The sequence below is a fragment of the Bubalus kerabau genome, chromosome 1 (genome assembly GCF_029407905.1).
Source record: "Bubalus kerabau isolate K-KA32 ecotype Philippines breed swamp buffalo chromosome 1, PCC_UOA_SB_1v2, whole genome shotgun sequence".
Classification (NCBI taxonomy): Eukaryota; Metazoa; Chordata; class Mammalia; order Artiodactyla; family Bovidae; genus Bubalus; species Bubalus kerabau.
Window position 1 is genome coordinate 70,333,751 of NC_073624.1, and position 15,876 is coordinate 70,349,626.

At 36.8% G+C, this 15,876-nt stretch overlaps 1 long non-coding RNA gene across 1 annotated transcript; it reads right to left on the reverse strand.

Moving 5' to 3' along the window:
• Nucleotides 1-495: 495 nt before the first annotated feature.
• Nucleotides 496-13,424, reverse strand: LOC129641639 (uncharacterized). Its single transcript, XR_008709372.1, has 3 exons — nucleotides 13,330-13,424; nucleotides 11,419-11,484; nucleotides 496-900 (listed from the first exon to the last, which is right to left on the reverse strand). It is a non-coding gene; the product is annotated as an uncharacterized LOC129641639 (long non-coding RNA).
• Between the last annotated feature and the right edge of the window lie 2,452 nt (nucleotides 13,425-15,876).

A 15,876-nucleotide genomic window follows, 5' to 3' on the forward strand; every position in this document is an offset into this window, starting at 1 on the left:
GTGTCCAACTCTTTGTGACTCCGTGGACTGTAGCCTACCAGGATCCTCTGTCCATGGGATTTTCCAGGCAAGAGTACTGGAGTGGGGTGCCATTTCCTTCTCCAGGGGATGCTCCTGACCCAAGGATCGAACCTGAGTCTCCCTCATTGTAGGCAGACGCTTTACCATCTGAGTCACCATGAAAGTCAGGCTAAATAAACGTGAATTGATAAGGAAATGCGAATAACAAAGGGAGATACATAGTTCATGCTTGATGTAAAAGGAAGCACTTTGCTATACAGTAAAAACTAATACAACATTGTAAAGCAATTATATTCCAATAAAATTTAAAAAAGAAAACTTTTTTAAAAATATAAGAAAGCAGAGAATAAAAGCTGTAACTGCAGAAAGATAGAGTGTATAGATACATGATGAAACCAAAGTTTTTGTTTACATTTATTTTCTTTTGCTTTTATTATTTTTTTTTCATTTTTTAGTCTGTAATACATTTTACATTTTAATCTGTAAAAATTTTCATTTTGGTCTGTATTTTGCTTAAAAGGCATCTGTGTACATTTTAGTCTATAAAAATTTTCATTTTGGTCTGTATTTTGCTTAAAAGGCATCTGTGTACAGAGGGGACTTGAAGGTTCATGGTAACATAAATAATTAGAAGAACAGGCTTCTAAAATATGAGTGGTGTATTAGCCTAAAACAGAAGGAATAACATTTCTGCTAAGATATCAAGAGAGAAAGACAGGAGAGATTATCAGGAAACATTTGGAAGTCACACCAGATGGCCTCTATTAGGAGACAGAATAATATTATTATATAGGCTGAGTCTCTGAAGAAAAACACTTTGGATCCAAATCCAGTCACATCACTTAGGAAAGTTATTGAGCTTCTTCCAAACCTGTTTCCCTATTTGGAAAAATAGGGTGATATTGAAGTAATTGAGAAAATATATGTCAAGTGATTAATGTATTACACAGTGTTCAGTTCATGTTATAAGCAATTATTTTCTTTAGGAAAAAAAAAAAAAGCTGAGACAATCACCAATGGCACTACAGTCAGCTACATGGTGAAGGTTTAGAGACTATGTTGAGAATTTCGGAGAATTGTTTGACTAGAAGAAGTGTCACATGACATTAGGAATTTTCTGCATGATAGTGGGACAGCAGTAATGCCATTCTTCACATACAGTAGGTTAGAATACTCAATTATTTTGCAGCTTTCATCTCATTCTTTCTCCCATGCACTCTTGCATTTATACAGCTTTAATGACTCTCCATTAAATTTTATTTTTTTTTGTCAACTGATATATATTGGACAGCTTTTATATGGCAGGCACTGCTCAAGGCTCTAGAACACAGCACTGAATAAAACAGCTAAAATTTTCCACCCTCATGTAATTTCACTTACGTGGGAGAATCATAATGAGCAAGATAAAGTAGTGAAATAGATATCTTATTAAATGGTGGTGAATGCTAAGAAGAAAAAGCATGGAAATAGGAGGAAGCAGGACTACAGTGTCAGATAGGGTGACAAAGAAGGCCTCTCTTGAAAGGTGACTGTTGAATGAATATCCCAGTGACAGATCAAGTTATATGGATAACTGAAGTATTCCAGGTTCTTTAACAGCAAATACAAATATCATGAATGGTCTAGAAGGCCAAGTTGATTGAACGAAGTGAATAGGGAAATGATAGAAAGGTAGTTGGACATTGTATGGCTGTTGTACTTTTACTCTGGGCTTCCCTGGGGGATCAGACAATAAAGAATCTGCCTGCAATGCAGGAGACCTGGGTTCAATCCCTGGGCCTGGAAGATCCTCTGCCGAAGGGAATGGCTACCCGCTCTAGTATTCTTGCCTGGAGAATTCCATGGTTAGAGGAGCCTAGTGGGCTCACAGACAGACAAGACTGAGAGACTAGCACTTGCACTTTTTCACTTGTGCTTTTACTCTTAAGTGAGAAAGGAAGCCACTGATGGCATTTTAAAAGGCTTGCTCTTGCTGCAGAGTTCAGCAAGGGAGAAAAGGACAGGCAGGGAAACCAGGTAGGAGGCTGTTGCAACTGCACAGACAAGAAATGCTTATGGCTCCGATTAGAGTACTAGCAGATGAGGTGGTAAAAAGTGGGCGAACTCTGGATACATTTGAAGATGGGGCCAAGTGTAAGGTATCAGTTATGAAAGGAATATTTTGATGCCCATCTCTCTGACTACCGCACATAACTCTCAGTTCTTTCTAAAGAAGCCAAAAGACAGATATTAAATTTCAACTCCACCAGTTCCCTCAAATTACCTTCTGTTCATTTCTGACATTTGACATTATAATTTTCACAAGTTTCAAGAACTGAGATATTACTGTTTAGACTTCCTCTATCATGGCTTAAAATGTTTTTTGAGTAATTTATTCTGGGGTAAATGTTCTGAGTTTAGTCAAACAATAACATTGAATACTTTGACCTTATGCAAATCAGAACCTCTCTTAATCTCAATTTCTCCAGTGATAGAATATTAATTTCTGCCTTTCCAAATTCATTCACAAGAGTATTCCAGTCAAAACTGATAATGTATGCTGTAGAAAATGTCATTTGTTATTTGTATCATTCCCCATGTACAAGTGTCTTCCAAAGAGGAACTTTGCCTTTTACAGTTTTCCAGTCCTCCACAGTGATAACCGAGCTGTTTAATTTTTATTGACCTTTGCGTCTCTATATGACAAAGCAATTAGTAGAAACTAGAAAGAGTTGATTCTTCCCAAATTACGAGTAATGAGATTGACCTTAGCTCTGTTACAAATAAACTTGTTTTGAAACAAAATCACAACCAATATAATTTTTTAGGTTTCTTCATCTTTAAAAAAAATGTTTATCTTTCTTACTTGTTCCATTTAGTCTTCCTGCATAATTTTAATGCATAAACATCCAAATATTATATGCTAAAACTGAAAGACATATTATTAACAATTGACATTTTGTTGGAATGCCCATACACTCATTATGAAGTGGAAGACAACCAATTTATTAATTCATAGTCATGTGATTCTGTCTGCTGTAGTCAAGCAAATTATTACAGATATTTCTTTGTTTAGGTACTTTAGATTTGGGGAGAAAAATAAAGCTATGCAAGTAAAATCATATGGAAAACTGTCTTTGGTATCAACATTAAGCCCACTTCATTTTTTAAAATATTTATTTTCATAATGAGATGAATGTGTAAATTATAGAAAGCCACTTGTTTTAATGCATTATTAGTTATCCAAAATTTTAAGCTGTTGCAGGAAGGTTATCACTAGGCTTTCAGTTTAAGTAAATAAGTAGTGCTATTGAACAATTTGACCATCAAGTGAAATAAATGAAAATTCATCTACTAAGGTTTTTAAGTAAATTCAACTACAAAATGTTTCAGTTTCAGTTCAGTCGCTCAGTTGAATCCGACTCTTTGCAACCCCATGAATCGCAGAACGCCAGGCCTCCCTGTCCATCACCAACTCCCAGAGTTCACTCAAACTCACGTCCATCGAGTCGGTGATGCCATCCAGCCATTTCATCCTCTGTCGTCCCCTTCTCCTCCTGCCCCCAATCCCTCCCAGCATCAGAGTCTTTCCTGTGAGTCAACTCTTCGCATGAGGTGGCCAAAGTACTGGAGTTTCAGCTTTAGCATCATTCCTTCCAAAGAAATCCCAGGGCTGATCTCCTTTAGAATGGACTGGTTGGATCTCCTTGCAGTCCAAATGACTCTCAAGAGTCTTCTCCAACACCATAGTTCAAAAGCATCAATTCTTTGGCACTCAGCTTTCTTCACAGTCCAACTCTTACATCCATACATGACTGCTGGAAAAACCATAGCCTTGACTAGACGGACCTTTGTTGGCAAAGTAATGTCTCTGCTTTTGAATATGCTATCTAGGTTGGTCATAACTTTCCTTCCAAGGAGTAAGCGTCTTTTAATTTCATGGCTGCAATCACCATCTGCAGTGATTTGGGAGCCCAAAAAGATAAAGTCTGACACTGTTTTCACTGTTTCCCCATCTATTTCCTATGAAGTGATGGGACCAGATGCCATAATCTTAGTTTACTGAATGTTAAGCTTTAAGCCAACTTTGTCACTCTCCTCTTTCATTTTCATCAAGAAGCTTTTTAGTTCCTCTTCACTTGCTGCCATATGGGTAGTATCATCTGCATATCTGAGGTTATTGATATTTCTCCCAGCAATCTTGATTCCAGCTTGTGCTTCTTCCAGCCCAGCGTTTCTCATGATGTACTCTGCAGAGAAGTTAAATAAGCAGGGTGACAATATACAACCTTGACGTACTCCTTTTCCTATTTGGAACCAGTCTGTTGTTCCATGTCCAGTTCTAACTGTTGCTTCCTGACCAGCATATAGGTTTCTCAAGAGGCAGGTCAGGTGGTCTAGTATTCCCATCTCTTTCAGAATTTTCCACAGTTTATTGTGATCCACACAGTCAAAGGCTTTGGCATAGTCAATAAAGCAGAAATAGACATTTTTCTGGAACTCTCTTGCTTTTTCCATGATCCAGCAGATGTTGGCAATTTGATCTCTGGTTCCTCTGCTTTTTCTAAAACCAGCTTGAACATCTGGAGGTTCACAGTTCACGTATTGCTGAAGCCTGGCTTGGAGAATTTTGAGCATTACTTAGATTTAATATAATTTTCCCATTTTTTTGACATTTTAAAAATATAAATTTGTCTTTCTTTTACTAGTTCTAGTAATATATATTATTTATGTCCTCCTGAACCATGTACTTGATAGAGAGTATTAAATCAGATGATACCTCAAGACAATGGGAAGCCACAGAAATAACTTGCATTATCAAAAATTTACTTATGAAATGAGAACTTGGTTGTTTTATTATTATTCATCTCTTTAAAACACATTCAGCAAATACGTGTGTCTACTTAAAGGAAAGTCTATATATAACAAGATATTTCTTATTCAACAATATTGGGTTTCTTGTCTAAGCACTGTGTCAAGAGGTTTCAGCTGGTCCTTCATCTCTTACAGGTTGAGTGACTAAATACTGACAACTCCGGGTACATTTGAAGGCTGTGTATAGTTCAGTGTGGATAGGATAGGATTGGAAAGCAGATACTCTCACTCAGTCAACGAATGCTCTGAGGACCCACTATGGGCTGGGCACTGCCCCAACATTGGAGAGTGTAGCAGATGTTTAAGAGCCTTAATGCTGTATTTGGAAGACACACTTTCCCCCCCACACTTTAGTATCTCTGACATTGCAGTACCTCTTACAGCAAACAAATGGCACCTTAGCTTCAACAAAACATGGTCATTCTAATTCCCTTTACTAAAATAGCATTTTTTAAAGAATAGCATTTTTTTAAACTCCCTCAAATGAAGAGCATGGAGTTTAAATATGGAAGTAAATCTTGATCCCTTCTCTTATACCACTGTATGAGAGATCTAATATTAACATTTAAATAGCATGCTTTTAATAATGTATACGTGTGCAAGCACCGTTAATTTCTTAAGTTGTGAACTACTTGAAGCCAAGGATGACATCGTATTCTTCTCTTTCTTCAAACATGTGAAGAAGCAGTTCAGTTCAGTCACTCAGTCGTGTGCGACTCTTTGTGACTCCATGAATCATAGCACGGCAGGCCTCCCTGTCCATCACCAACTCCCGGAGTTCACTCAGACTCATGTCCATCAAGTCAGTGATGCCATCCAGCCATCTCATCCTCTGTCGTCCCCTTCTCCTCCTGCCCCCAATCCCTCCCAGCATCAGGGTCTTTTCCAATGAGTCAACTCTTCACATGAGGTGGCCAAAGTATTGGAATTTCAGCTTCAGCATCAGTCCTTCCAAAGAACACCCAGGACTGATCTCCTTTAGGATGGACTGTTTGGACCTCCTTGCAGTCCAAGGGACTCTCAAGAGTCTTCTCCAACACCACAGTTTAAAAGCATCAATTCTTCGGTGCTCAGCCTTCTTCACAGTCCGATTCTCACATCCACACATGACCACTGGAATGGGCACTCATTATATATGTATGAATGGAGACATGATCACTGAGACTTGAGCCAAGAAAGGAAGAATTTTCCTCTTTCTCCCATTTAATTTGCCTTTGTATTCTACAAATAACAACAGATACTTGGTAAGAAGTCATTTCCTTTGATTATTAACTATATAGGTATTACAAAGAGTATATGTGTGTGTGCCTGTGTGTGTAGTCTTTATTACGGTTAAAATTCAAGTTCAATAATATTGTGAATATTTTACCTGACCCTGTATTTGTATTTTGAAAAATACCAGACTCCAGGGTATATTTAGGATAATTTTAGACATTTGCCCTTTGCTTTGTACAAAATTGTAAGTGAGTTGCCAGAATATTGTGAAATTTTATTTTTTACCTTTAGATTAAGGAAAATTATTATAAAGCACAGAATAAAAAAAAATGATAAAGCACATAAGCCACAACTAAATATTTGGACATGGGCTAAAGCTATGTTCCCAGCTCGCTAGACTTTTTTTTCCTTATGACCCAGGGTTTTGTGTGTCTCCGTGTAGCCTCTGCCATGGATCTCTGCACAATACCAAGACTTGTTCTCCCCTGTTGTCAAATAGAATCCCACAGATATAACTTGTGTTATTTCTCAAAAAACAAAAACAAAAACAAAAACCCTGTCTCTTGCTTTCAGAAACTTAACTTGGCTCAAAGGAATTTAAACTACAAGAGCAAGCAAGCATCTTGTAAACAGATGCTTTTGTAAACAAAGGATCCTGATTTTTCAACCCACCAAATGCCCTAGCTTCTAGAACCATATGTAGTACTAGTTGTTCTAAAGACCAGCAGAGGCTATACACTTTCTCCTCTTCCTCCCACACGCCCTCCTGTTTAGTCTTCTCAGACTTTGCCAACCCTTTCATCTAGTTTTCACTTTGTGGGTCTAGCTGTCTCCTAGTTTCACAAAAATTGATTTGTTAATTTTGTGTTTGGTATTTCTTGTTGCTTTGGGGTAATAGGAAGGAATAGAAATGCCAGCTTTACCCCATCATCCTTAAATCAGATATTCTCTGGAAATGTTTCTATCAAAGCAGGAACCATCGAATGTATTTTTGCTACAGGTAAAATAATTTTCTGAGGAGCTGCTCTCAGAGTTATTTGATGAATACCTAGCTGTTCTCCACCTATTTATTTCACCGTCCATTGAGTTATTGCTACTTCCTTACTCTGGCTCCAGAGAAGTCACATTTTAAATGTGACTGGTGAATCCCAATGGATTCTGCCCCACCATGAATTACATAAAATCCCCATTGCTGTCTGCTCCTAAGATGAAGCAAACAGGTTAGTTATCATTAAGGAAGGTCATGTCTCTATTGGTTCATCCTCCCCCAACCACCCTGTAAACACAGAGCATTTATCTATCTATCTTTGAACAGTATTATTCTAAATATTTGACTTTCTGCTTGGTAGCTATATTTGTGATCTTCATCATCCATAGTGTATCTGGACTCAGGATTGTTGTTGTTATAGTTTTATTTGGGTTTATTTTAAGTATTCTACTAACTTGATTGAATTTCTACTCTAACTTCACATACAGGCATGTGCACTCAGTCACTCAGTGGTGTCTGACTCTTTGTGACCCCATGGGTGATAGCCCTCCAGGCTCCTCTATCCATGGGACTTTTCCAGGCAAGAATACAGGAATGAGTTATCATTTCCTCCTCCAGTGGATCTTCCTGACCCAGGGATTGAACCCATGAGTCTCCTGTGTTGGTAGGTGGATTCTTTACCATTGAGCCATCTGAGAAACCCGTTCTAACCTTAGGTGCTTAAATGTTAAGCTTTTCCAGTCTTTGGAGGATTTACAGCCTAATGTTTTCTCAACCTTCTTGCAGGTGCTCTAGTGCTGTTTGATTTCTCTGTTATGATACTAAACCTTACTGAACTTCAAGACCTGGAAATGCATTCATTCAGCACTGCTCACTTGGTTCTAAAACATAGCTCTCAATTCATTACCACACCCTGAAATCCTAATCTCTGCCTCAGCCAGCCAAATGTGAGCATCTTATCAATGTAAACATAACCCACTGCTACTAATTCTCTGCTATGTCAACCAACTTTTAGTGAGCTCTGAATATCCTCAGATATACTAATTTTTTTAAATATGCAGAAAATAACATTCTCCATAGTCTTTAGAAGTTAAGTAGAAGCTTTTAGTTAAGTACTTTATGGTTAGCACCAACTGTGTCAGCTTAAATCAGATAATGTTTGAAGACTCATGAGAAGCACAACATGAAAAGTACAGGAAGAGCGCCAATTGTAGCTGAGCGAACAGCTGCGGCCTGGATCCAGAAGAGCTGCGGCAGTGGTGCCTTCAGTCTAAAATGGACCTCGTGAAAGTTCTGAATGGCAGATCTCAGAGAGACTATATTTACATTTTCTTTTTTAAAATATAAATTTATTTATTTTAATTGGAGGCTAATTACTTTACAATATTAGAACTTTCTTTTCTATACACAACAGTAGGTGATAGGAAATTGAAGCTTGGTCTTCTAAACAAATTCCCACAAGCTCTTCTGTAACACATTTATTTGCACTTCTCTGTTTATCTCCCTATAAATTAATTGTGGACATTTATGTATTAGCGTTTGAGAATTGATCTACTTAATAATCTTCCTGGGTTAGGAAGATTCCCTGGAGAAGGAAATGGCAACCCACTCCAGTATTCTTGCCTGGAGAATCCCATGGGCAGAGGAGCCTGCCTAGCTACAGTCCATGGCGTAGCAAGAGTCAGACACGACTTAGTGACTAAACCACCGCCAACGATTTAATAGAATGGTAGAAAGTCTGAACGTTATTGAAGTCATTTTTTAGTAAACTTAAAGAAAAAGATGCTATTTTGTTTTGGGGAATTGTTATAAACAGTTATCAGGAATCAAATATATAATATCCTTATTAAAGATGCTTTACAATATACACATATATTAAAATTCAGACAAATTGAATTTAATTTATTAAATTCAATTTATTTATTGAAAAAATACTTTTATGAAATTTAAATTATTAAATTCAATTTATTTATTGAATAAATACTTTTATGAAATGTGTATCCTAATTTATTAATTAAATTCAATTTGTCCTAATTTTAATATATTTGATTAGTTTGTTGCTGATGTTGCTTTAACTGAAGGAGAAAATTATTTAAATGCTGAGACAATCATTTGTTTTGCTGATGTCTTCTATGTTAGAAGAAGAGGTAGGAGATTATCAGTGTAAATTTGGAATGAAGAAAATCATACTACAAAGGTAATAAACCCAAAATGTATAAAGACAAAATGTACACACAATTGACTGTATACAAAGGAATAAAAAAGTGTTTGATAAATACATTACAAACAAAGTCCAAAGGCATGTGATAGATTGAGAAAACTATTGGCAAAATATGGGGCAGATAGTCAATAGGGCTTCCCTGGTGGCTCAGTGGTAAAAGAACCCACCTGCCAATGCAGGAGATATAGGCTTGATCCCTGAGTTGAGAAGATCCCCTGGACAAGGAAATGGCAACCCAGTCCAGTATTCTTGCCTAGGAAATCCCATGGACAGAGGAGCCTTGCAGCCTACCGTCTATGGGGTCACAAAAGAGTCGGACATGACTTAGTGTCTAAACAACAACTAAAAGAGTCATCAATCCAACAACCATTAAATACCTATACACTGAGAAGAAAAGGCAAACAACATAAAGAAAAATCAACAAATGATTTGAGTAAGAGTTTCATAGAAGTAGAAGTTCAAATATTAAATGAATGTATGAATTCCCCAATTTATTCATAGCCTGCTGAAGCTGCTGCATCGCTTTAGTCGTGTCCAACTCTGTGCAACCCCATAGACGGCAGCCCACCAGGCTTTCCTGTCCCTGGGATTCTCCAGGCAAGAACACTGGAGTGGGTTGCCATCTCCTCCTCCAATGCATGAAAGTGAAAGGTGAAAGTGAAGTCACTCAGTCGTGTCTGACTCTACCGACCCCGTGGACTGCAGCCTACCAGGCTCCTCCATCCATGGGATTTTCCAGGCAAAAGTACTGGAATGGGGTGCCATTGCCTTCTCCGATCCATAGCTTAGAGAGTGCAAATAAAAGAACAAGGTACTGTTTTTAAACTAGCAGCTTGGCAGAAATTTAAGATATACCATCCCATGCTAGCAAGAACATCAGTAAATGCAGTACTAGTCAAAGTGTCAATTGCTGCAAACATTTCGAAATTAGTCTGGGAACCCACCAAACACACTTTAGTGACTGAAAACATGATTAACTTGTTGGAGGTGGTCCTTAATCCAAAATGCAGTCCCTGTCCATACAATTCACAAACAATGCTTTAATCTAAGCTTGTTTTTTTTAGTCTTATTCTTTAACTTGACTCATGCTAATAATTTTTAAATATATATGAGGGAAAAGAACGTGAAACTCAAGTCAGTATAATTTTTTTTGTCTTTTGGAAAATTTCTAAATAGAATATAGTACATTTCTCAATTTATAGCTTATTGAATTTAGTGTTACATATAATAAGCACTTTAAAATATCTTTGTCTGTATTGGAGATGCCAAGATAAGTATCTGTAACATAAAAGTATTTCAAATCTAAAAGCAAAGAAGGCAATTGTATTATAACCAGCATAGTACTACATCCCAAACCAATAAATTAGTCTGAATTTTCTCTCTTTTTTTTTTTTTTTTTGCTGTGTAGCAAAATTTACTTAACACTTCTTCAATCGTTTATTTAAGAGCAGTTTCAAATACTTAATATGTATTGGGAAATGTACTAGATTCTGAGGATATAAAAATGAATTATCAGTGGAGTGCACAGAAAGTAAATCAGCAGTTACAAGACAAGATATAATATTTACTATTTATTTAATTGTAAATTATTTAATCAATGATATTTACTATTGATACTTTAGTTATAAGCCTAGAGTACATGACAGGCTCCTTGTTGTTCAAGCTTTTGGCAAGACAGGGAACATGATGTTTCAGGGAAGTCTTCTGAGAAGTAATGTTTAAACTGAGAGTTAAAGAGGAATAGAAGCTGTGTGCAGAAGAGGGAAAGAAAAAAAGATTTATAGGTAGCTTCCTCAGTGTGAGTGTGGTAGGTTCAGTATCTATAAGTGCTGGACCAAAGAAAATACATACTTGACTCTGCTGTGTTTTGTTACTTTCTTTTAAACCCATTTTTTAAAATTTAAGCCCAATAGTTAACACTTATTAAAGTGTTTAATATGCAGAGCTACATAAAAGTAAAAAGTCAAGATTTCAAAAAGGGAGTCAGGAAGGGCAAACAAAACAGTCTTTTTGGCACAAGAAATACTACCTAATTCAAATAATATCAATAATATTAAGTACACTTGTGTTCTCTGTAGCAAGCTATAGGAAATGCTAAAGAAAACCCAATAATACTTACACTGCACACAAAACACTTGCAAATGTTAAAAAAATAATTGGTCTTCAGTATCCACTGCTGGAACACCTGTTGACAGAAGAGATATAACTAGTTAGACATTCTTAGCATACCAAAGGCTTTAACTTCTGTTATATGAACTGTGAAACATCTTTGGTTTATAATTTCCTCTATTTGGTCTTTTTTAAATTAATTTATTTTTTAATTGAAGGATAATTGCTTCAAAATTTTGTTGCTTTCTGTCAAACCTCAATATGAATCAGCCATAGGTATACATTTGGTCTTTTTTAATTCTTAAAGCATTAAAAGATACCAAAGAAATGTTATATTTTCCTAAGTTTTTAAGAATTCACCTAAAAACAACAAGTGGATATAACCTCTATTGAATAACTGAGTAAGTTAGGTTTCAGTGAGGAACATTTTCTTCCCAATGAGACAAGCTGAAATAGAACTGATATACTTATACCTTGAGCACGTACTAAAATGTTTAATATGCAGAGCTTGCAGAAAAGTAAAAAGTCAAGATTTCAAAAGGGGAGTCAGAAAGGGCAAACAAAATAGTCTTTTTGGCACAAGAAACACTACCTAATTCAAATAATATCAATAATATTAAGTATATTTGTGTTCTCTGTAGCAAGCCCTTATGTTCTCAACATAAACAATTTATTCCCATAATGCTGTGTCCTCTGTGTCTGCCCTGCAAATAGCCAGGCTCATGCTGCCTCCTTTCCTTTATTTATATGGATTCAGGGGTTAAAGTATTGACCCACTTCCTTCAAGGGCTACCTCAAGCTCTTCTTCTTCATGAAGCTTTCTGTTAGCATTCAAACCCATATCAATCTTCCTATGCTCTGAAACCTCAATATTATCGATACCATACATCTTAGCATCATGCTTCAAACAGTAATTGAGTAGTTGCCTACACTGTGCTTGGTGCCAGGGAAGTGAAAATAAATTAAGCTTGATGCCTTCTTTCAACACTGCTCAGAGTCCGATCAGGGAGACAGACGTAGAAACAAATACAATGGAAATTACATATTCAAGAAATGTCATTAAGGGAACAGAGGCTAGAGTAGTTTGTTTAGTCATATTCTATCTTTATTTTGTTGCATAATTTAATATATCTGTTCTTTGCCTCCTAGCTTACAGAAGACACTTTAACACTGAATATCTAGTGGTCTACTGAGTAGAATGTTTGGATACATTTTTGTGAAAAAATAACAGTGTCTTTGTAATTTTTATGTAGATCTAGAACAGTTCCAAAAATTTTAAACTTATTTTAAAAAATAACACTAAAGACTATGCCCATCGAGAGAGAAGTAATATTTGTGAATTACTCAAGTTCCCATTCATTTCATATGTATTCCCCACCTTCTTAGTAGTTTTGTTCTCAGAGCCTATTACCTCTTTCCCACATCCAATTTTCTTATCTAGAATTCCCGTACATTCCTCTATATTAGTTAAAACCTGCAAGATGATACAAATTGATTAACATTGCAGTACTTTGAACAGAAACATAAATTCCAATTTTGAAAAAGATGTGTATAGCCAGTTTTAGCATCATAACTTGGAAATATCAGTTGGCCCCATGTGCAGATGGAGCCTAAATGCTGAATGTCTGGCTGCTAGACCAGTTTTGACACATAAGGAAAAAAAAAGAGAGAGAGCGAGAGATTTGTAGTTGTCTGTGGAGGCGACCTGAGATAATAGGATACTCCCCTGTTTTTATTATAACATTTTTCTTGCATCTTCTAGAATGTGATCATATCAGTTTCCTATTGCTGCTATAACAAATCACCTCAAACTTAGTGGCTTGAAACAAAACAAACTTACTGTCTTTTTGTTTGAGGAGTCAGAGCCAAAAGGAGAGACCTGAGTTTCTGCTGGTAGTTCTGGGGAGATTTGTTCTCTTACCTTTCTCAGCTTCTAGAGACCACTCACATTCTTTGGCTTGTGGCCCCATTCCTCTATCTTCAAAGTCAGAACATTGAACTGATCCCTTCTCACACTGCCAACTCTCTGGTTCCCTCTCTTCTACCTCCCTCCTCTACTCTTCCCTTGTGATTACACTGAGCCCACCTGGATGATTCAGGCTAATCTCCTCATCCCAGAGTCAGTCTCTTAGCAAACAATTACATCTGCTACATTAATCCCCTTGCCATGTAACCTTTAAAACCTGGAGATTAGGACATGGATATCTTTGGAAGATGCTTATTGTCTCTAACATGATTCTGCCAAAATATCTGTCCTCCTCCAATCAGACATGCCAGAACCAGCCTGGATACCCTCTCTGTCCTTAGAAATCAAGACTGGTTACCCTCTCTGTCCTTAGAAAACACAGCCCTATAAATTGCAACTCATGGTGCATACTGAAAATCTTTACTTTCTCTTGAGTTAGGAATTCTGCCATTTTCAGGAGGTATATCTTCTGACTCTATCTTGTGTGTACTAAAAGTGTGTTAGTCACTCATTTGTGTCCAACTCTTTCTGACCCCACACACAGCAGTCCATCAGGCTAGCTCCTCTGTCCATGGAATTCTCCAGGCAAGAATACCGGAGTGGGTTGCCATTCCCTTCTGCAGGGGATCTTCCCAACCCAGGGATGGAAGTTGGGTCTCTTGCATTGTAGGCAGATTCTTTACCATCTGAGCTACCAGGGAAGCCCTGGTGTGTGATAAAGCTCACTGGATTAAAAGCAAAATAACTTGTTTTCAGTTTTCTCTTTGAAAGTCAATTTTTACAATTTTAATGATAGAGTATTGGTCAAAATTCTACTGTTTGGTCATCAAATTAAAACTGACCCTGACTAGACATTGCTATTGAGATCATTCAAGTGCCATATCTGTACAGAGGACTGGATAGCAGTATTGCTTTAGCACATTTTATGCTGATTATGAATTTAAGCCTCATTAACAATAGACTGAGGGATTCATCTAGCCATTCAGCATAAATTTTTGGAATACTACTTGTTTCAAGGCCACAGGCTAACAAGTGGGTAATCAGGAGAAATAAAGACCGATGTAGTGCTAACTATATAAACTTAACATTTTACCAGGAGACAGAGGTGTAAAACTACTAAATATATAATGAATTGTTTAATTACAGTTGTGGCCAATGTAGCAAAGAGCAAAGCTTTATATATCCAGTAACTCTCCAGCTATCAACTAGGTTAGAAGGAAAGGGCCCACAAAAAGGGAAAGAAAGCACTAATGGAGTGAAAAATTTTCCTGTTTAGTTCACCACTGTGTATGTGCCACTTTGCATAGTGCAGGGCACTTACTAGAAACTTATTAAATATTTACTACATGAAAGAAGATGCTAGAATGGAAAAACCAGAGTGTTTTTATTAAGAACTGTATTATTAAAAATGTATAATATTTGGATAGCAGAGCAGCCTTACATAAACCACGTTTCCCATAGGTTTATGCAGAGGAAAGATGTGATCTGTATTGAACAAGACCCTTCCTGTTCTGTCCCAGGTCTTTGATTGAGCTTCCTCACAATTTTCTGAGCCCACACTGCAGTAGTAGAGCCAAAAACAGTTTGGCATGGCTCAGATCCTGGAGTAAATGGGGCCTGTATGCTCAAGTATAGGGTTTCGAGTAAAAGCTAAGACGTAGACACATGGAAATTGTGCTCTCAGCAACAAGTCTGAGAAGGGATCAACAGACTCAGAGGAACAAAGAGACAACGGAGCTGGCAAGTGCTGATGAGAAGGCAAACATGGAAATTAGGAATAAGCTTGCTAACATTTGTCTAATTGCATTTGTCCAGACTACCCTCTTATGTCTCAGAGTGTCTCAAGAAAGTAGTAGAACCCACATCCCATGCTGAGCTTCAAGATTTTCACAATACTCATAATCTGATAACTGCCAGCATTTACCTTCTAAATGAGGTGTGGAATTAATAACAGTCTTCTCTTCTACATCAACATGAGCTAAAACTAAAAGTAAACCTGTAAGAGTGAGACAAGAAAAAAAAGTTTTATTCCTCTTATTTTCAGAATATGTGTAATTTGCTAATACAGTTAAGAAAATTAATCCTATAATCTTCTCACATTACATATTAAAGAAGAAATCATTTGTAGTTTATTCTTACCTTATTTTTTCTTCCTCTTCCTTTTTTTTTTTTTTTTAAATCTGGTCTAGAAACAGTAAAAAAGGCAAAGTAGTCTCACAGTTCTTTCAGTCAAAGAGAAAATAACCTTGAAGTCAAACAAAGAATGTCTATCATCTAAAGTAGAGATGAAGAAGATCTGATTAAAATCAGAATTCCCATCACTACATCTCTACTCACCACACCAAAATCAGTGGCTATTGATTCTTATAATTAAAAAAGACCTGTTATAGAAACACTACACTGAGACCAATCCCATATGGGCATGTCTGCCTGGATTTCTATTTTTTTGGCTCATATCTCAGAGATAGACATGCGTAAATTTCCAATTAAACTTTACAGGAC